The sequence below is a fragment of the Rhamphochromis longiceps genome, linkage group LG3 (genome assembly GCF_057381845.1).
Source record: "Rhamphochromis longiceps isolate RC_006_pf linkage group LG3, R_longiceps_female_GT1.1, whole genome shotgun sequence".
In the NCBI taxonomy this organism is placed as follows: domain Eukaryota; kingdom Metazoa; phylum Chordata; class Actinopteri; order Cichliformes; family Cichlidae; genus Rhamphochromis; species Rhamphochromis longiceps.
Window position 1 is genome coordinate 71,424,896 of NC_140559.1, and position 21,832 is coordinate 71,446,727.

The 21,832-nt window shown below is 41.7% G+C and overlaps 2 long non-coding RNA genes across 2 annotated transcripts in view; one reads left to right on the forward strand and one right to left on the reverse strand.

Moving 5' to 3' along the window:
- Positions 1-21,832, reverse strand: part of LOC146676653 (uncharacterized) — a 448,379-nt gene that overhangs the window by 94,970 nt on the left and 331,577 nt on the right. The window lies entirely within an intron of this gene.
- The window catches only part of LOC146676658 (uncharacterized), a 55,183-nt gene continuing 42,489 nt past the window's right edge, over positions 9,139-21,832 (forward strand). The window contains exon 1 of the long non-coding RNA XR_014910574.1: positions 9,139-9,307. This is a non-coding gene — a long non-coding RNA (uncharacterized LOC146676658). The remainder of the gene's footprint in view (positions 9,308-21,832) is intronic.

The window sequence follows — 21,832 nt, forward strand, 5'->3', positions numbered from 1 at the left end:
TATATGCTTTCCTTCCTTTGGTCCTTCTCTAAAGCAAGAAACTCCTATTCAGTTCCTCTTTTCTGTCACTTGTTACAGGGCCAGCTCAAGTTCAGTTAAACGCTAAATTAATTTGAGGCCTTTTGCCTGGAATCAATACTGTCATGTGTGTTTATGGACTCTGTGTCTGTAAGCGTGTGCAATCCTTCAATAACTCATATCATCCTCACAGTAGATTGGCTAATCATAGCGCTAGCCAAAGGCTCGTGACCCACAAGAGACGAATTGAGCCACAACTCCCTTAAAGGCACAAAATGCAATATGTATAAAAAGTCATTTCTACGTATAAGCTCTCCCCTTTATCCTAAAAATAAATCTATGTAATATCTGTATGTGTGTCTTCTATTCATTAATGTAATTGTCAGTTATTTTCTCTCTTTATTTTACCTTCTTTTTGTTTACCTCTTTGTTTGTGACGTGGACATCCCTAAACCATCCTGAGTTCCGGCTTCAATTTCAACCCAATTGTACCCTCTATTCTCGCAGTCGAACTCGTCTGGGCTTCACCTTCCCACTGGCCCCTGTGCCCTTCTCTTAGTGTCCTTTGTTGTCTTGTGATCCCCAGCAAACACAGTCTGTTTCTTCTCTGTTTCTTCTCCGTTGCTCTTTTCAGTATTTTCCTTTTAGATTAAATCCCAGCCTGGCAAAATATCCCATTCAGTGTCTTTAAACAGTTATGTCACACTGTTCTTACCAGCCTGCAGTTCACCGTGCATTTTCCATCACGTGCTTTTCTTCCATGCTGCTGCTGGTATCGTCAGTGTAGTTTCAGTTGCACTGTCTTTTGCCTGCTGTTAATTCTTGAAGTCCACGATGTTCTGTCGGTCTTCATCAGGAGATTAACTGTCCTATGAGCTTCTTCTCAGGATCGGGACAAGTGGGAGGTCAAGCTGTAAAATTTTAAGCCAAAATCTGGCCTGTTTTCCTCCCAATTCTGTTAATCAATGGTTTTGTACTCAAGATTCTAGGTTGAAAGAAGTCCACCTGTATTGACACACTAAAGCATACAATTAATATCCTTTTCATTTCTTTTCTTAAAACCTCCATTTGCTTCATCTGCCTGGAGTTTACCTCGTATGTTTCTCTCTCTGTGTGCTCACTTGTCACAGTCAGTTCCTTTTATGGGCATGCAAAGTTCCTGTCACACACACCATTTCCTGTCAACCTTGCAGCTGCTCAGAACCATATTTTCTGTTTCTATCTCTCCTGTTTTGTTTTTTTTACAGGCTAATAAAACTCTTGTTTTACTAAGTCTTGATCTAAAACAATTCACCCTTATTTCACGCACACACTTCTAAATATACTAAATTCTTTGCGTTTGTCAGATCGTCTCACACACACACCGCCTTTTCTCTCACACTTCCACTTCTGCACTCACTCTACTATCAACTTTCATAGTGTTATTATTATTTATTATTTTGTACAAATCACACCCAATCACTCAAAACCTGCTACTCACAGCATTCACACACTTAAACTGTGACAAGAGTTGAGGAATATACTCACAACACGCTTTCCTAAGAGTATTTCAGACATGCCTTTCATAATCAGAAAGAGCAAGTCAAAGAAAACAATTGAAACCTCTATTAATTCTCACAGCACACACATAGAATAGAAAAAATAAAACACACCAGCATTTATTGCTGATGAGAGGTTACTCCTAAAAGTAATATGTTAGTCTTAAATATATACAGTGCACTCACTATATTTATATATCAAAACTCAGTCAATTACTATACATTCACTACGGCAACTCAAAACTTTATTTATAGCCCTCTAATGAACATAAATGGCGTCTTAAACACACACTCAACAATGTTTGCAGCAGTATTTGTAAAACCAACTGTGGTTTAAACAGTTCACTGCTGACTAATTTGCATTTTCACACTCACACACACACAGTCTAAAAATAGCTCCAGCACTGCCTCAGACTCCTTTCACACAGAGATCTCTTATTTTATATTACAAAGACGTCTTATATTTACAACCACTGTCACATCTGTCAGCTTTAGCGCCTAAACAATTTCGACAAATTTAAGTTAACGGTCCAACCGATAAAGTCCAACTTTTTTGTGATCAATTAACCAGTATCTGTCCAACAGTTTCTGGCCTCATCTCTAAAATCCCTAACTCAATTTAAAAGCGTCAACCAACCCAAACTTTGCCTGAAGCTCTATTTTTGGCATTTCACAGCCAAGGCTTACCCCGAAGTTTTAAGTTAAAGTTACACGCCCGAAGTCCAACTTCTGCTGGCCAAAAAAGCGCAGACTACCGTTCCAAACGGTAAGGAGACTCTAACTCCTGGTTATTCTGGAGTGCCCCAAGCTCCACAGTGACCAACTGACTATCCCTCTTCGAGGACAATGCCTAAGCGTCCTTGGCATTGGCAAGCGTTACCTCTGAGCACTGCGCTTCCTATCAGTCCAACTGACGTTCTTGAATAATTTATAATACTTTGGAACAACAGTAAAACAGCCAAAAAAGTGTAAGACTGAAGCAGGTCCAACCTTATAACCAATACGGGCTCCACCCCAAACAATAACCAAATTCCCTAATATACTAAAATCACTCAGCAGTCCAACTGCTTTCCACGGTCCAACCGTATTAAATCCTTTAGCGGTCCAACCGCATTCAATCATTTTTAGCAGTCCAACCGCATTAAATCCTTTAGCAGTCCAACTGCATTAAATCCTCAGTACTGTCATGAGATTCTCATCAAAATCAAAGCAGACATTCCCCAGTAATTTCAGTGAGTAGACTTTAATTTGTAATGTCCAATTTGGCACACTTTGGAAATAATTCAACAGGTAGTGCCTTACCTTTGGATAAGCGGCTTAGAACAACAATGAGAAAAAGAGAGCTGATTATTAGCTCATCAAAACACAAAACAAAATCACAATGAATTATCGGTTAATTTCATTTAAAATAATTCATTAAGTATTTATGTACAATTCAAATTAGTTAATTACATATTTTGTTGGTTTGTTTTCTATTTTAATTATTTTACTGACACATTTAATGAATTATTTAATGATGTATTTATTTAATTCACGTTGCTACTCCTGGCCCTGCATCGCTGTTCATAAATACATTTTATTTGTCAGCTTCACCCATCAAAGTCAGGGGGCGGGGTTAATGCTGATCAAGTCAACACCATTGCTTTGGTCTGGTGGGCGTTCTTTTAGTGGGCTTTTCTCAATACTAAGTAGGCCTACACACCAGGGTTTGGACATGTGTGGACCCAAACTATACTTTTACCCTTTTTTGTGTGTCACCAAATACACTTTAATATTTTCTAGACAACAATGTAGTGGCGTAATCTTTAACCTCTTTTGGCTCCAAACAGAAGTGACAGACTTGAGCAGGGTTCATTTAAAGGCTGACAGAAGTGGAGTGGTGACGGGGAGATGTTTGACAGGACAGTGTTTCAGCCTCCACAGGTTCATGTTGTGCTCCATCAGTCAGTGAAGATGAAGTCAGTGCTGACCAGGCTGTAGAGTGTGTGAGGGATGTGAATGAGGATGATGAAGATCTGATGATAGCAGATAAAAACAGGCTGCAGAGACTTGGAGCCATACAGGGCACACAGTGTGTGTACAGAACAGCTGAAATCATTATGGAGGCCTCACTGGAATATGGAAGCATCACAGTACAGCTTCAGTGAAGCATTAAAGTCTCTGATATGAGATGAGAAATGAAGCAGCCAGAGCTTTTTCATGAGTGGAAATCCACTGTGACTGTGAGCTGCTGCTACAGCCTCCAGATTAGCCAGCAGCTCATCCTGCTCAACATTTCCTCACCAACTTTAATGGAAGTGTGATGTTTTCAGCTGGAGTGATGGTCAGGGTGGCCTCCCTCTCCTCTTCTTCTCCTCTTCCTCTTTCATTTGTAAAGCCACTTCTGCTGCTTTCATTCATATGGAAGTCCTGTAGCTGAGTTTGGGAGAGACTAACAGCCTCGGCAGCAGAGGGGAGAAAGGCTGTAACACCACCACTTTACTCTGTTCTACCTGTCACATCATTTTATCAGGAAACAAATATGCTCATGTTTTTACTATGTTTGTCTTGAAGATGTAAGAAGATCACATGGTGCTTTTTATTATTGTGTTGGTTTGTTTGCTGTCTCTTGGATGGAGCCCAGCTGTGCGTGGCCCCTGGGCCTGTGGTCAGAGTGTGTGCTGGATAATCCGGCCCAGGATGAGGCCAAACTGACATGGGATGAAATGTCTGTCACATAATTGAGCTTAGTGCAGTTTCATTTCTGCACAATTTAAAAACAACCAAAACTTTGTTCTGTCTTTTCTATGTTATACTGTAGACTTTCTTTGATACTGTGTCCCAAAACGTCGGCTGCATCCTCCAGAGGCTGCATTTGAAGGCCGATTACGTCACAGCCAGGCGATGAAGGCTGTCCGTATTTGTCGACTCCTTCAAATGTGCCCGACAAATGCGTCCTTCATTTCCCCGAATTTGAAGGATTCGTCGGGTGTGTCCTTCGTGGCCCACCATATCCCAGAATTCATAGCGCGGCCCAGCCAAATTTCAGCTGCCAACAATGGCGGCTGCTACTAAGTTTTCAAATTACTCTTATTAATCTTTCTGGGTCACAAAATAAACTTTTAACATATTTTCAGGCGAGAAAGTAGCTGTGTAAACTTCAAATATCTGCTTGGTTTATCAAGACATCACATATTTGCAAAAGTGTTTTCGGAGACGTCTGTTACCCACCCGCTCGCTAGCAAGCCGGGGGGTTCAATGGTCATTCCAGCCGGCGAGAGCAGCGGACGCCCAGCTTCATCGTTTTCAGACCCCGCTCTTTCGCTACTCAGGTGAAACACGATATATAAGTCACTCGGATAACTTAAAAATGTAATTGTTTGCCTTTTTTCTGTGTTTTATTTGTTCCGGAGTAAATCGGTTTGGCTGAGATCAAAGTTCCTCCGGGATTTTCACACAGCTGAATAAACGTTAAACAGGAAACTGATTAAACAGAAGTGTGAGACGGTCGAGAATTTACGCCAGTGTCCTGTTATATTTTAGATAGCAAGGAGCAGACGGCCGAGTTTATTAAACTCCACCAACACAGCGGTGACGCAAATCTGAAGGCTAGACCGTCCCATTTCACAGCCTCGCACTTCCAGCCTTTTCGGTCTTTGAAGGACCCGGCCCACGTAGACCGCGAATACCGGGTCCTCCGAAGGATGCAGCCGACGTTTTGGGACAAAGCTAGTGTGTGATGTTCTTTCAGTGTTGCACTTTGTAGACGCTCCCTGAGCACTGGTCTCACAGCCAGCTGCACATAGAGACCAGTGTTGTTAGTCCAGGTCAGAAGATGACTTGTTGGAATGAAAATGAGCTTGTAGTTTGTCTGCTTTAATAATGTGACTGGAAAAAGGTGTTGGACTTCAAATATGTCCATTTCTTTCACACTTCACCTTTAAAAGTGAAGCCTTGTGGTTCCTGGAAGGAAAAACACGACTTTTTCAAGACTTTGTCCTGTTTTTATGATAAATGTACGACTTTAATGTGAAACATTCAGAGTTTTTTCTCTTGTTGTGTTTGTTTGAAGCTGCTTCCTGTTGGCTTCAGCTGTTTGGAGTTTCCATTTTCTAAACTTCTACATTCTGAACCTTCTTCAGCTCTGAACAGATGATGAAACACTGAATGATTTCAAGCTCACACTTTGTCTAATAAACTTACATCTTTCATTCTTTATACAGATTGAGGAGCTGTGGTTTGTCAGAGATCAGCTGTGATTATCTGGCAGCAGCACTGAAGTCCAACCCCTCCCATCTGAGACAGCTGGACCTGAGCTCCAAAAACAACCTGCAGGATTCAGGAGTGAAGCATCTGTGTGGTTTCCTGGAGAGTCCAGGATGTGGACTTGAAACTCTGAGGTCAGTCAGCATGTTTTAGTTGTGCTGAGATGAATATGATGTGAAAGTTGTGCTGACACTAAACTGCAGACATCAGGCTGATATTATACTGATCCACACTGAGGATCTTCATGGTAAAGTCTGTTTTCTTCTTCTCTGGTTTAGTCCATTGACTGCAGCAGAACAATGTTCACATTTCAAACAGTGAGACTCAACGTATGGCCCGCGGCCCACACGCGGCCTGCCCACCTTTCCTGATTCAGAGAGAGGGGACCCTGATTAACTGTGTAGTGTTCTTCCTCACAGTTCTAAGTATCAGACACAACAATGAATAATCCACAGCTGACTGTCTTTAGCAGGTCAAAGGTCACGGCACACAGCAGACAGTGGGAAATATTATAACTCTGATCATTTATCAGCACATATCCATATGTATAAAAACAAAGCTGACACTGTGAGACTTGATCAGAGGTGTGATCATCACAGCAGAGGCCTTTGTGTCAAAGTCACTGAGGATCAAACAGAAACACATGAAGCAGATTTTCCTGTTCTGGCTTTTTATAGCAGATAACCTTCAAAATATTCTGCAGTCCATCAAAAACTGAAGCAAACCATGAATCAACATGTGAACATGAGCTGATGCTGCTGAAGTGAAGCAAAGTTACAGAGGTTTGATTACAGACACAGCTGAGAGTTTGTAATCTGTCATCATTTTAAAAGGTTTACATTTCTTCAGTATATCCACATTTGCAGCTGGTACCTCAACCTCCACTTGTCCAACACAACTGCTGTCCACTGCCTCCATGACATTGTGATTTTGCTGTTGGTCTTCTGTCAGATCTTCATCAATCACTTCTGCACGGGGCACACCTTCAGACTCTGCAGCTGCATAACGAAAGCCTGTAAGATAAAATTAGACATAAGGTAAATGTACACCAATATTCCAATGACAGGTGTGTGATTCATCTGGAAGTTATGTGCGGATTAGTGTACAGTGATAGCAATTTAGTATGTTTTTAGAGGGGGGGGGGGGGTTGTTTACCTCCGATGGGTGCTCTTTTTCGCTTCCGTTGCGTACGCCTTGAGTGCCGGTCCGAGTCTGATACAGGTATGTCGTCATGCCCCATGTGCAGTGTTGGTGCCCAGTCTGGATTTGTTACATCCATTTCATATGCTGGTTTGCCTGCAATAATGCCAAATCATAAGCTACTCAGTCGACATGATGTGGTTCTGCAGCATCACACATTAGCATGTTTTATCTCATTATCTATGACCTCAGCACATTGAAAATAACACTAAAAGCCTTTCAAGAGTGATATGAATTAATTTAGAACTCACCGGAAAGAAAATGCTGTGAGCAAACCAACAAAAAGCTGGGGATTGCAGAGAACTCGATATCCGCTCGTCTCACCGCTGCAATCCAAGCCTGACGTCTTTGTTTAGTAATATCGGATACATGGGATCCCTCACGTTGCCTCCAGGATGGAAAACGATGAAAAGAGAGCCCGTTATCCAGCTTCTTGCCTTCACGATCGTGTGATCTAACGTTGCAACCGACAACACAACACGTACGATCCATAGCTGAAATGGTATCCTTTGGCTGGCCTACTGTCATGGCGGAAGGGGGCATGGCCCATCTCCCGTGACATCACGCTCCAAAGCCCTATAGGTGGGAAAATGTACCATGTCGACCAATCAAAAATGATATGGAAACATGACATTTGGTTGTTTAGCAAAAGGGGGAAGTTTTAGGAGTGACCGGCAAGAGAGAGCGAGTGAGCGAAAGAGAGAGAGAGTTTTGATACGTGAGAGATTTGTGACGTTTACCGTGTTTGGTCTCAAGTTAGTTTGTTGTCTTGTGTATTTAGTGTGTAGCTGTTGTTTTGTTTTGTGTGTCAGTTCTACTAGTGATCGTCACAGTTGCTGCCTTAAAGCCAACAAAGGCAGATTGCAGTGTAAACGCTGAGTGACACACCTGCTGTCAGACCTGCAGGTTTATCCCTGTGCTGTTCTCATATGTGTTAGAGTGACACAAACTATTGTTTGACACCTGATTGTTCTGTAAATAGTTTGAAATGATTATATGAAAAACGTCTGAGCCTTGGCTGCATTTTTTGGTAAATAGTACCATATAACTTTATTGTTTGCAAAACGTGTGCGTATTTTTAAAAATGTACAATCTCTATTTGCATTTCAAGTTATGAAGATGATTCGTTAAACATGTGTGTGGTTTTTACAGTCAAAATATCACTTTCTACTTGTATTTTAAATTTTGTCTGAATTTAGATAAATTGTGCTGATACAGTTGGTCAAAATGAGAAAATAACAGATTAGCAAGATAAACTGTTTTTAAAGGTAAAATATAGAGGCCACATCAAAAGTAGTCAAGAAGGGTTAAAGGCTAAAAGCAAAGTTGTCACCAAGTACTGTTTATATTTGTGTGTATTGCTGCAGCTTTTTTGAGTATTAATTTGGTGCCTTTGTGTGAAATAATGGTATTGTGAGTGATCCATATAGTCACAAAGAATAGCCACTTGTTTCTGTGCTACCAAAGTTCCCCGGCTTTCATTCAAAATGTGTTTATCGTCAGCACCTGCACATTAAACTACTTAAACATTATAAATGTCTTCAAGCTCACACTGAGGCCTGTGGGGTACTATCAGCCACTGAGACAGTACACACATTTATATGTGTTTGTATATGAATATTTCATACTTTAAGACTGCCTGTTTATTTAAGGGAGATGAACAAAATACATTGGAATTGTACAAAATAATATCATGGATGATAAATTAAATAGATTTTAAGTAGATGCTTGTGCATTCTTAAAGTCTTATATGTTGAACTGAACTATGTGATCTGTTCAAAGCCTTAATCTTAATTTGAAGTGAAATGTGCATTTTGAGTTTATACACTATGTATATAAGGCGACCGTTTCCTTTTGCAGTATTTTTGTGTGGTGTACTTTTCTATGTCTTAACAAAAGGGGAACAAAGGTGTTTAAGTTCACCTAGGATGATGTGTTTTAATTTTCACATGGTCTTGCTTGAATTTGACCCTGACAAAGGCGTATGAACTCTGTCAGCTGTTTGGAGTTTCCATTTTCTAAACTTCTACATTCTGAACCTTCTTCAGCTCTGAACAGATGATGAAACACTGAATGATTTCAAGCTCACACTTTGTCTAATAAACTTACATCTTTCATTCTTTATACAGATTGTGGGGCTGTGGTTTGTCAGAGATCAGCTGTGATTATCTGGCAGCAGCACTGAAGTCCAACCCCTCCCATCTGAGACAGCTGGACCTGAGCCTGAACAACAAGCTGCAGGATTCAGGAGTGAAGCATCTGTGTGGTTTCCTGGAGAGTCCAGGATGTGGACTTGAAACTCTGAGGTCAGTCAGCATGTTTTAGTTGTGCTGAGATGAATATGATGTGAAAGTTGTGCTGACACTAAACTGCAGACATCAGGCTGATATTATACTGATCCACACTGAGGATCTTCATGGTAAAGTCTGTTTTCTTCTTCTCTGGTTTAGTCCATTGACTGCAGCAGAACAATGTTCACATTTCAAACCTTCAAAGAAGAAGAAAAATCCTCCACTGGATAATTCACTGTGAAACTCTCCAACTCTTCATTCCACCTTAAAGTCTGTCTGACACTGAAATCCAAAGCAAAATGTGCGTTTGCTTTACAGACAGCAGTCCAACACAAACATACACACATCATCCAAAACACAGTCCAACATCCAAATCTCCTCCACTGCCAGCATGAATGATGGGAAAGAGAAGGAGGAACACTCTGACATTCAGGGTTAGAATGAGTTTCATGAAGCAGACTGTGAAGATCAAAGCTGCATTAGAAAGCTTACATGAATGAATGAGTGGACAGAAGTGGACAGAGATCATCTGAAGCACTTCAAAGGCTTTAAATCAGCACATTTCTCTTTATTCTTTATCAACTCTGTTAGTTTCTCTCAGTTTTCTGTGGAATGAAGCTAACAGCAGGCTAATAAGATGCTGACCAATAGGTTTCTATTAAAGGTTGTAATTTGTATATGAAAAAGTGCTTTGGCTCAGCAGGGATCAGCTTACAGGTAGAATACAGCTGCTGGATGGGATTAGCATGTCATAGCTATCTACCAAACTGCTAACTGGGGGATTTCAGGCCATCTATGGATCATTTTTGCTAACTGTTTATTCAGCTTAGGCTCACAGGGCTGCAGCCTGTGCCCTAGCTGTCATAGGGCAAGAGGCGTGGTCCACCTGCACAGGTGAACAGTCCATCACAGGGCCAACAGAGAGAGACAGAGAAGCACTCTCTCACATCCACACCTACAGCCAATTTAGAAGCACCAATGAACCTAAGCAGCATTTCATTGGACTGTGGGAGAACATCCAACCTCCACAGAAAGGCCAACAAGCTTCAACCTACAACCTTCTTGCTTTAAGGCACTAGTGCCAACCACTTTTCCCCATTTCAGCCCAAATCCTGCATCTTCCTGTTTCTGACTCCAGGCCAGCTCCACTAACACTTTCTCATCAGACACTGCCACCTAGTGGAGGAAGTCTTAGTTCCATTTGAAGCTTCAGATGACAGTTAGTTCCTTTACAAAGAGGTGGAGGTGGTGGGGCCACAGCACCATCATCACTGAGTGCCATAGGACACTTAACCTTTGTTTCCATATGCTGGGAACTTCCTGTTGTTCCAAGGAGGACTGGAAAATGTGTGAAAATCTCCCAGTCAGTTCCTCACAGCACACTTCAATCATTTCCCTCCCACAGCATCAGGACCAGGGCTTTTTCTCTCTTTGGTCCCACTAAGAGATTTCCACACAAACACCTCATCAGTGGGACTCTCAGAGCTACCAGCCCTTTGCTACAATCACAAAGCTCTTCATTGAAATCAATGATATCAAAGCTGGAATCAAATGAGTCCAAGTCTTCTGCTGATTCAGCATCACATTCATCTTTGCTCCTTGTTCTGCATCCCCACCATGGACTTCATTCCTTTCCAAGCCAGCCTTGAGTGTCCTTTATTCAGCTCATCCTCTGCTTTACTTTTACACCTGATTTTAGCTGCTTTATCTCTCTTTCAACAAGTTTCTGTGCCTCAATCTTTTTCTTCTCTCCCTCATAACAAGACAACTTCTTCTGCCTGAGAACATGTTGGAGTGATTTACTAATCCAGGGCTGCTTATTGGGGAAAATACTTCCTGTTTCCAAAGTAATCCCCATTTTTCCCAGAAAGAAATGTAAGTAGAAATCGATGATCTAAGTGAGAACATGAGCCTTTAAAAAGTCCCAGTGGGTGCAGTCAAAGCAGTCCCTCAGTCCCAGTATAGAGTCTTTGGTCCAGACTGGAACAACTGTGTGCCCAGTTTGAGCTCTCTTCAGTCCTGTGACCTGACAGACCCAGAGGGGCCATCACATCACATTTAGAAGCTCCCCTAATGGAGCCACAACACATGTCCAACACTTAGTCTGTCTTGTTGGACCAACTGGAAGAAATGATTCAAGGACTTAGTCACAGAACAGAGATTCAAATCTCCAAAATCCAACTGGCTGCATCAGGACATATAGTCTGAAACTCTGCACAGTTTCCTGTTTGAAGCTGCTTCCTGTTGGCTTCAGCTGTTTGGAGTTTCCATTTTCTAAACTTCTACATTCTGAACCTTCTTCAGCTCTGAACAGATGATGAAACACTGAATGATTTCAAGCTCACACTTTGTCTAATAAACTTACATCTTTCATTCTTTATACAGATTGAGTTACTGTGATTTGTCAGAGATCAGCTGTGATTATCTGGCAGCAGCACTGAAGTCCAACCCCTCCCATCTGAGACAGCTGGAGCTGCCAGGAAACAACCTGAAGGATCCAGATGTGAAGCAGCTGTCTGATCTTCAGCAGAGTCCAGACTACAGACTGGAGACTCTGCTGTAAGTAGAGTGATGGAGTGAGTGGGTGGTGCTGTCAGCAGTATTGTACTAAACACAGTCAGTATGAAACAAAGATCCAGTGTTTCCTGTAAAGCTGCAGCTTCTCAGTGAAGCTGTGAGAGGAGAATGGTGACAGGCTTCAGGATTGGACACAAACACTTCCTGTTTCTGACCTTTATGGTCACCATGGTAACGGCTGACACGCTCTGATCAAACACTGTCAACAGCCAATCAGCTCTCTGAACAAAGCAGCACGCAGACCAATGACTGCATTCATTTCCAAGTTTAAAGCAGTGAAGAACACAGTCTGTAGGTGAGGAAGAATTTAGTGAGAGCAGATGTTTGGATGGAATTCCTCCAGTTAACAGCTGGAACCGTCCATCTGGATTGTTGGGCTTGTTGTTGGGGTTCCTACAGAGCTCAGAGTGGACACACCAAGGTTCTTCTAATGAATGAAAGTCCAAACTCAAACTAGGAGGGAAAAACATTTTCATCAACTTCAATAAAAATCCAAAGATTAGAAAAAGTGAAGCAACAATGAGTCCTAGTACAGTCCCAGCACTGAAGTCCCTGCTGCTCTTTATACTGGATGTGCTGCATCACTGACTGACAGCTGATGAAGAGTCTCTGGAAACACTCGTTTATCTCCTCTGCTCTTCCTTCTTCTCTCTGCAGGTGGAGCTGGTGGTAAATAGGACGGTGTGTGTGCTGAGAGAGGAGGAGCTGTGTCCTGATGATCCAGAGAGGTTGAAGCAACAGCAGCTTGTGTGTAGAGACGCTCTGACTGGGCCATGTTACTGGGAGGTGGAGAGGAGAGCTTCATCCAGCAGTGACTGACAGAGGAATGAGAAGAAGTGCAGATGACTGTCAGTGCTGCAGAGTGAACTGCTCTGAGAACAGCTCCACTGTCAGACACAATGTAGAGTCCAGCATCATCCCTGTGTGTCCCTCTGGATCTGACAGAGGATCATCAGTGTATCTGGACTGCTCTGCTGCTGCTCTGTCCTTCTACAGTCTCTGCACAGTGTCTGTCTGACTCTGGCTACATTTTTGGCATTTATATTCTTGGTTGCTCTCTTTATATTTTTCACATGCAAAATGTGCCCATCTTTGGCAAGATTCACACTGCACCTGGAAAGGAAAAATAAATGGCTCATATTCTGTTTGGTGAATACTATTACTCAACATTTTAATTATGATTGGCAAGTAATGATACTAAGACTTATGTGTTTCTTTTGTTTTGTTTTGTTTTACCATTTCAATCATGCTGCGGTCAGCGTTAGCATCTAACATGGAGCAAACAATGCAGTAGTCCTCAGCGTTCCCTGAAACACAATCATAGTTAGGTTTTAATCAAACATTATTTATTGAATAATTAAAAAATAATAGTACATTTTTTCCAAATATACTTCCTGGAAAATTAGTCTAAATTAGACTTTGAGAAGGGTCTTATCTGAAAGTGTTTGAAGAGCACTATTTGTACTGTGCTGTTTGAAAAGCACTATTTAAATTGGAAGTACGCACTAACGTGATAAGGACTTTACTGGACTTACCTCGATTTTCAAGTAGGGTGCAAGCTAGCTGCATTCGCTCCAGCACAACTGGCTCTGTAGTGGTTGACACCTCACTGACCTCTCCAAAATCAAGGTAGTGTTCTGCAAACTGTGAGATTGATCATAATTAGAATGTAAAGTCTTAATTAGGTAAAGGATAGGATAATTATAAGCCACAAGGCTTCAGCCTATTCCTTTTTCAGTTACTGTATGATTAAGTACTTCTATGTAAAATGATCATCTTTGTTGTTGTTGACCGAAATAACTTTCACTTCACTTAAATTCACTTAAAGTCTTAATTCTAGCTAACAAGAAACTGAATCATTTGAATACGGGTTACCTTTAACAGTAAAACTCCACAACTGCAGGAATCCTGTCGCTTGTTGTGTTGCATAGTCTGTAACTGCCACTCCATGGTGTCTTCATGCCCTCTCATCCTCAGAAAATTCCTAGTTGAACAAAAGTGTTTGTAATGAAACAAGATTTTTTTTTTTTTTAATCTAAGAATAACACCTCAGTATCATACATACCTCCAGTTGCGCAGAATTTTCCTGTCATAAACACCTTCATTCCCATGGGGTCTATGAGCAGTATTTTCTGTGCAGAAATGTTGACAATCTAAAGAAAAAGTTAAATTAAAAATTACAATTGTTTGTGCCACTGAAAACTTATTTAAAAATAACACTTTGTGCAAGAAACTGCTTCACAACAAATTATGCAAATTAATAACAAAATGAACACATACCACAAGAATCCAGTGTGTACCAAAGTTCACAGGGCACAGCCACGTCTTCAACTGGGAACTTCATCTGTGGGATTGGAAGTGCAGAGTAATTTGGATTTACTTAGGTACCATGCGTCTCAGGGTGTTTTCAAATATAGTCTTCTTTAAAGGAACCGAACTCTTTCCTCAGCAACAGAAAGGAGTCAACTGTTTGGACCACTTCTGAGCTTTCAACATACCAGTTGAGGCATCTGAACTGCCCAGAAAACAACGAGCTTGCAACTACTGAACAGAGCAGGTGTGCAGCATTCTGCACAAGTATAGAAAAATGTTATAGAACAGTAAATAGGGTTTTTTTTTATTTCAAAATTAGTAGGTAAATGACATTTCTTACTTACCTTTCGTCTGTCAATAACACGGTGCAGATATGCATCAATGACCTGTTTTGAAAAATCTGAGTTTATACAACAACAGCAACAATTTTTGAAGTAACTGCTTGAGTGCTGTACACAAAAACATCTAAAGGAATCGAATTGCTGATAAAGGTTCTTTCTGCATATACTGAAACTGGGTATTATGATGTCACAGATGTCACAACATCTGTGTTGTGGTTGATAACATTTTTTCCTGTTGAAGTGAATGGGTGAAACCTTATCAGAGTTTTGCAATATAACCCCCCCCCCACCTACCCGCACATTTTAAACTATTAATGGTCTCTGCACTGCAAATGCTTCAGAAGGAGCAGAACCTCGAAATCAGACTCAATAATGATAAGTTCTCTTACCTCATCAGAAACCACCGTGACCCCTGCAGTGTTCGAAAAGAGGAATCCAATAACTTGTATGGTCCAACAGCTGCCTCCAAGCGCCCAGTATCCTTTGCACGCCATAGCCTCTTTACTAAAAGAAAAATATGATAAGTTAGCTTAGGCATGCATGAGATTTCTAGTGGATACGCTTGGTAAAGGCCGACGGGCCACAACAGGAAAAAGTCAATACAATAGGCATGCATTTACACGCAGAGAAATAGGAAAGGTACAGCGGGTGGGCAAAATAGAAAATTACTGACAGGCAGATCCATTTCCAGACTTCCACAAGCTCAGTGCACGTTGCATGTTTCTTTATATCCAATATGAGTTGAAGACTTCAAAATGCAAACAAAGTCATGCAACAGTCAATTAAGTTGCAACGCCAAACTGGCAACAAATGACCAATGGGTCAAAAAGAGTTGTTCACTATGTCACCTTCATTTTCTAAGCTTTGTTTCCGGGAGGGAAGTTCTTGTTCACGCGTTTCTGGTCCTGGAACACAATTAAACTCCTTGTGTCAGCCGTTTTGGGTGCATAATGAATCCTCTGGACTTTGCTGGCACTGAGGGTTAGCAGTAGGATGGCAGGGAGGCATCTTCAGGTCTGTGCTGCTGTTCACCGTCTGACTGCGAGTTGGGTATTTTTAATTGTCACTGATATTTACATGGTGGCTTCTTCTGTATGGCTTGATATGGTCAATGCTGTAGTGATTTCTTAAAGTTGCTCCTTCCGTGTTTTTTTAATCTCACACATTTGCCAGCGATGTCTTGAATGGTGTAGGGTCCTGAAAAATCTGGATCAAGTCTTCCTCCCTTCCTTCAACGTTTCATGTTCAAGAGAAGAACTTCATCTCCAACGCTGTACACAAGGTTTCTGTACTTCTGGACTCGTCTAGCATAAGCTTATGCATAAGCATAAGATTGTACTTAAACTGAAATATGACACCTACTCAGTGATTTACAACATAGAGGTAGGTTGTTTCCTCTTAAACATTTTAACTGCTTTCCTTACAAAATGAACTGGAAACCTATAAGTTCAGTCTCTGAGGTGCTCTGGGATTTCTCTCAGGGTAACGTCTGCCTGTTTGGTCAGAGTCCATAGTGCTCTGTGTGGAAAGTTCAGGTGTTTGAACATTGGTGGTTTCACGTAAACCCTGAACCTCAGGTGGTGAAGCGAGGGCAAACTCTTCTGAATCTTGAGGTGTAGATGTGTCCTCTCGGGTTGCTCTGGAACTACGTGACATTCTGCATCTAGAATCTGATCAACATGTCTACACCAGACTAAGTTGGCTCCAACATTTATGGTGTATATCAGCGGTCCGGTCCGTGAACGAATCGTGCCAGAATGCCATTTCTGACTTGGGTCTCTGTAGTCTCTGGCGAGAACTCTTTGTCCAACATTGAAGAACCTGGTTTTGTTTCTTGTTGCTTCCACCATGGAAGACTGTTTATCTTGGACATCCTTGCGAATGTCTGGTTTCAGCAAATCTAGATGTGATCTCAGATCTCATCCCATGAAGAGCATTGCAGGTGTGTGTCCAGTTGTTGCATGAGTGGTAAGACAGTAAAAAAATTGTCAATTTTCTGTTGTAGCGGTTTCCCCTCTGTGCGACTGGCTGGTTCAGCTTTGTTGCAGGATGATGGTGAGCTGAAGTGATATGTCGTATGCCGTTACTCCTAAGGAAACACTGGAACTCCTCTCCAGTAAACTGATGACCATTGTCACTTACGAGCTGTTGTGGCGGACCTGTGCGTGCAAACGGTGACCAAAGACTATTGATCGTGCTGGCAGCTGTTGCTTGCTTTACGGGGAAGATTTCTGGCCACTTTGAGTGGGCATCAACCACAACCTGGAACATTTAGTCCATAAATGGGCCAGCATAGTCTATATGAATGCGTTGCCATGGAGCAGATGGCCACTCCCACGCGTGTACAGGTGCTGTTTGAGGCTGGCGCAGCGTCTGCTGGCAAACAATGCAGGATTTAGCCATATTCTCCATTTCACAATCAGTGCCTGGCCACCAAACATAGCTTCTAGCAAGACCTTTCATCTTAACACCCAAATGTCCATCGTGCAGTGAGTCCAGTACCTTTGTACGTAGTTTGGGTGGCAGGATGACACGAGTTCCCCACATGACACATCCTTGGCAAACGGATAGTTGGTCTTTGCGGGTGGAGTACGCAGAGAACTGAGTGTCACTACAGGACGGCCAACCATTCACAGTAAGATCATTTGACAAGATTGTGTTTTGGCTCGTTTCTCTTTTCACCTGAGCACTTGTGACAGGTAGGGGTTCCATTTGTGTAACATGAAACACAGTAGCTGGATCAGTCATTTCTTCGGTGGGTTGCATGTGTGGAAGACGTGAAAGTCCATCTGCATTTCCATGTAGCTTTGTCCCTGTGAACTCAATGGTGTAGGTGTGTGCACCCAGGAACAAAGCCCAAGCAAGCGTATGCAAGCCATGGTTGGAATACCTTTCTGAGGGTTAAAGATGGACACCAGCGGTCGGTGGTCTGTGATCAGGGTGAAGTGTCGTCCATATAAATACTGATTAAACTTCTTCACTCCCCACACTAGACTGAGTGTTTCTCTGTCTATCTGCGTATAGTTGTGCTCGGCTGCATTTAGGGACCTTGAGGCAAAGGCAAGTAGTCGTTCGGATCTATCAGGCATTTTGTGAGATAGCACGGCACCAATGCCATATGGTGAGGCATCACAGGCGAGGCGAAGTGGTAGCTTGGGGTCAAAGTGTGTCAGAATCTCCTCTGATGTAATGAGCTGTTTAACTTAACTAAATTAAATGCCTCTTCATAGTTTTTTGTCCATTTCCATTTGACATTTTGTTGCAGCAGAGAGTTCAGCGGGTGCAGGACTGTTGAAAGGTTTGGTAGAAACTTGTGGTAATAATTAATTAAGCCCAAGAATGAACGTAGCTGACTCACATTTTTAGTGTCTGGTGCCTTCAGGACTGCTTCAACTTTGTCCTCGGTTTTGTGGAGCCCATGTCTGTCGATCTTGTGTCCACAATACTCAATGGCATCCTTGAAGAACTCACATTTGTTTTTGTTTGCTCTCAATCCATATTTTTCTAGCCTGGCCAGGACTGCTGTTAGGTTAGCCAGATGAGTCTGACCGGCTGGAGCAGCATCTAATAACCAACTCACAAAATAAAGAAAAATAAAAACAAACCAACAAACACAAAAACACCAGGCATCATGATACAGACTTATAATTTGCACCAATGTTTTTTCGAAATTCTATACACGAAAGTGAGCGCGAGAGCACGAGAGCCCTCGGTGCGCCTGCTCGCTGCCAAAGTCAAAGTAAACTTTATTGTCATCTCCGCTACAGACAGTCCAGTATACAGAGATATGAGATGACGAGGCTCCAGTTACAGCAGTGCAAGTAAACAAACAATAAGAAGAGTAAGAAAATAAATATACACTTTAGGACCAGGGGTAAAGGATCAATAACAATTTAAATTTACAGTTTGAGGGGAGGGGGCCCCTGCTGCTTCCAAAAAGAGCACATTTCATTTATAATGTTGTAAATCCAAGTCCATTATGTATTCATGATTTGAATCCTGGGTTGTGTGAAATCTCAGAAATGCACCCTAGATGAAGTGAATCTGTGAACTAAGGTGTAGGTCTATTAGATCATGTTGTGGTGATCCTTGTGTTGGGGGATTTGTGTTCATACTGGAGTGCAAAATTAAAACCAATGGAAGATGGACAAGAAAAGTTCAAAGCCATCATGGTGCTCAACTTAGAAAAAATAGAAAAGAAGAGGAGGAGAAACGAGCAAAAGATGCAGGTAAGCAGATGTGTGATTGGATAATGGCAGGTCATCCTGAAACTATCAGAATCAGAGTGAGTCAGAAATTATGTGGGTTACAGTTGCTCCAAGAAGAAATGGTAAAAAAACAAACAGTAACAGACTAAACTCCAAACAATACATTATGTTACAGATTTAAATATTAATTAGTCCTTGTCAATTGTTGATTTGTCCTGTTCTCATTGTATGACGAATTATGATGGCTGTTTGGTAGCCGTCTGCATACAATGCATACTCTCTCTCTCTCTGTGTGTGTGTGTGTGTGTGTGTGCAGCAGCTTTATGTTAATGTGTGTAAGGATTTGTGTCTGTGTGTGTGTGTGTGTGTGTGTGTGTGTGTGTGTGTGTGTGTGTGTGTGTGTGTGCAGCAGCTTTATGTTAATGTGTGTAAGGATTTGTGTCTGTGTGTGTGTGTGTGTGTGTGGGGGGGGGGGGCGCCAGAGGGATTGTTCGCCCAGGGTGCCAAACAGGCTAGGACCGCCACTGCCTGCAAATAAACAACATTGACATCAAAAGTTTTACATTTCCTAAATGTATCCCACAATCTGAATGTAACACCCACTTCCCCACGTTTGATCCGCTGTGTTAAATATGATTAAGAACAGAATGCAATCATTTGCAAATCCTGTAAACCAGTATTTTAAACAAAGTGAGAAAATGAAACATTTAAAGAAAAATATTAGCCCATTTTGAATTTGATGGCAGCATCCTCTCTCCATAAACTAAAGGCGTTACGATGTTTAGTGCTGGACCATGTTGGTTAATGTGTAAACTCAACAGTTTCCATTTTGATTAACCTGACCAACATCTAACATAGAACACCTTTGAAGTGGACCTCGCAGCCTGTGGATAACTTCAAACACGTCGAGGTCTTCAGAGGCTGAACTTTGACCCAGCATCACAAGGAGCGCCATAAACACTTGTTACAGTTATTAGAAGGAACCCAGCCTTTAGACATCCCCACAACGACATCGTGACCAAGGGTCTGTTGCATGATTTTTAACATGGCTACAATGTGTCGTCTGCTGAGTCATCGTTTAATACAACAACGTACTGAAAGAGAGCATTCAGCATCTGACTGAGCTGGACTAACCTTCCCTTTCAAAAGTGAAAACTGCAACATAAAACTGGAATACAACCAACTTCTAATGAAATGTAACATTTTATAACATGAACACAGATTCCAGGTGAGCTGTGTCTTCCAGGACTGGATTTACCAGAACAGGTATGAGGATGGTGCCTGACGGGCATGTACGAGCTGGAGTGGATCCCAGCTAACACAGGGTGAGGAGACAGACGACCGTTCACGCTCACACTTATTCACCAGTTAACCTAACCCCACTACCTGAATGTGTGTGAACTGTGGGAGGAAGCCAGAGTCCCCTGAGAGGACCCACACAAACACGGGGAGAACATCCAACCTCCACAGAGACTCTCTCTGCACTAAAAGCACAAAATAAAAACCACACCGTCATGTAATTCAAGAAACTGGTCTTAAAAACAGTTAATCTAATATGTCCACATGGAGCCCGTGTTAAGGTCCGTACTGGGCTTCAGAACATCAAGTGAACAACGTCAGATGGGACCTGAGTGCGTTGTCTCCTGATAGAAAGTGCTGAGGATCAGAAGGACTCAGGGACAACACGATATCTGTCCAGCAGAGGGCGGCATTATTCCAAACGGCTCATCGAACTATTAAACAAATGCACAGACTGCACAAACACAATGACTGCAACTCACAACGAATTACACCAATTACTACACCAAACTACAACATCGGCCTATGGCATCAATTAGTGCATAAAGCATACATCAAGTTACAGCCAAAAATGCTACAACAACGGTCAGACCCCCGAGGCATCTAAACTTTAGTAAGAATGTGCACTTTTGACACCTCTGGTTAGCATTTAGTGGTCAGTTTCAAACGTATTTGATTTTTGCTTGTTATGAACAAATTCACTTCACTACTTTTCACGATCTGTAACATCAATGCACATTGTTCCATTTACTGCATATTGCACTTTATTCATATCTCTCATTCCACCTGCAAAAACATTGTAAAGGTCGTCACAGAGAGTTTTATATATGTATAAATACTAATATTCTCTATTTATTCTGTTTTATTGCCCAGATGTTAGTTAGCCTTTGTTCAATTGTCTTTTATATGTCAATAGATACGTATGTCACAAATAAAAGTTTCTTGTAAATTATGTTTTTGTAAAGAATTTTCTCCCAAATCTCTTACATGCTAACTGTAACGTGTTATTTCTGCTAAAACCTGAACTTAAATGTGTATATGGTGTTTATCTGTTTTTCTCTCTGTTTTAGATGCAAATATCAAATTGGAGTTCTGCCTCCAGGCCAGAGTTGCAGGAATGCACCACGTGTTGGCTGTTTCACTGCCCTCTGTGCCCCACTTTCAGCCCTGCTGTCAGGGCAAAGATTGAGCAGCATATAAATGGACACATTCAAAGTGCTTTGCCTTTCAAAGGTATGTTGGTATTAAATATACCTCATAGTTAAAGTCATAAATATGCACTTCTTTTCAGCACCTCTGCAGGTCTTTGTTGACTTAAAAGTTATTTTTCACATTGTACAGTTCAGTTCATTCATCAGCGAGAGAAAAAAAGTGTTTTCATTAAATATTTTTCCTGTTCACCACATTTCCTGACAGCTCTTGTGATCCACACCATTTTGCTTTCATTATTGAGGACGGCTTGGATATTTTTGTTAATATGTACAATCTGATTGTTAGATAAACTGACTGCATTCTATACAACTACATTTAAATTACATGTTTTTTCTTTTTTTCTCTCTTACAGACAAAATGATGTGCCGGTGCACTTTCACTGCCCTTCTGTAACATGACAGTCATACAGCGTGGGGATATGGCAAGGCAATTATTGTCATGTCAGCATTCAGGACTGCTCCCCACTGAACTCTCCGTGGAGCCTCGTCTCCCTCTCCATGTCTCGTCTCCAGCATCTAAACCATTTCCTGAATCTTGGGTAGAACATTCATGTGCTCCACCCTCTGTGCTAAATGAAACTGGGGCTTGTG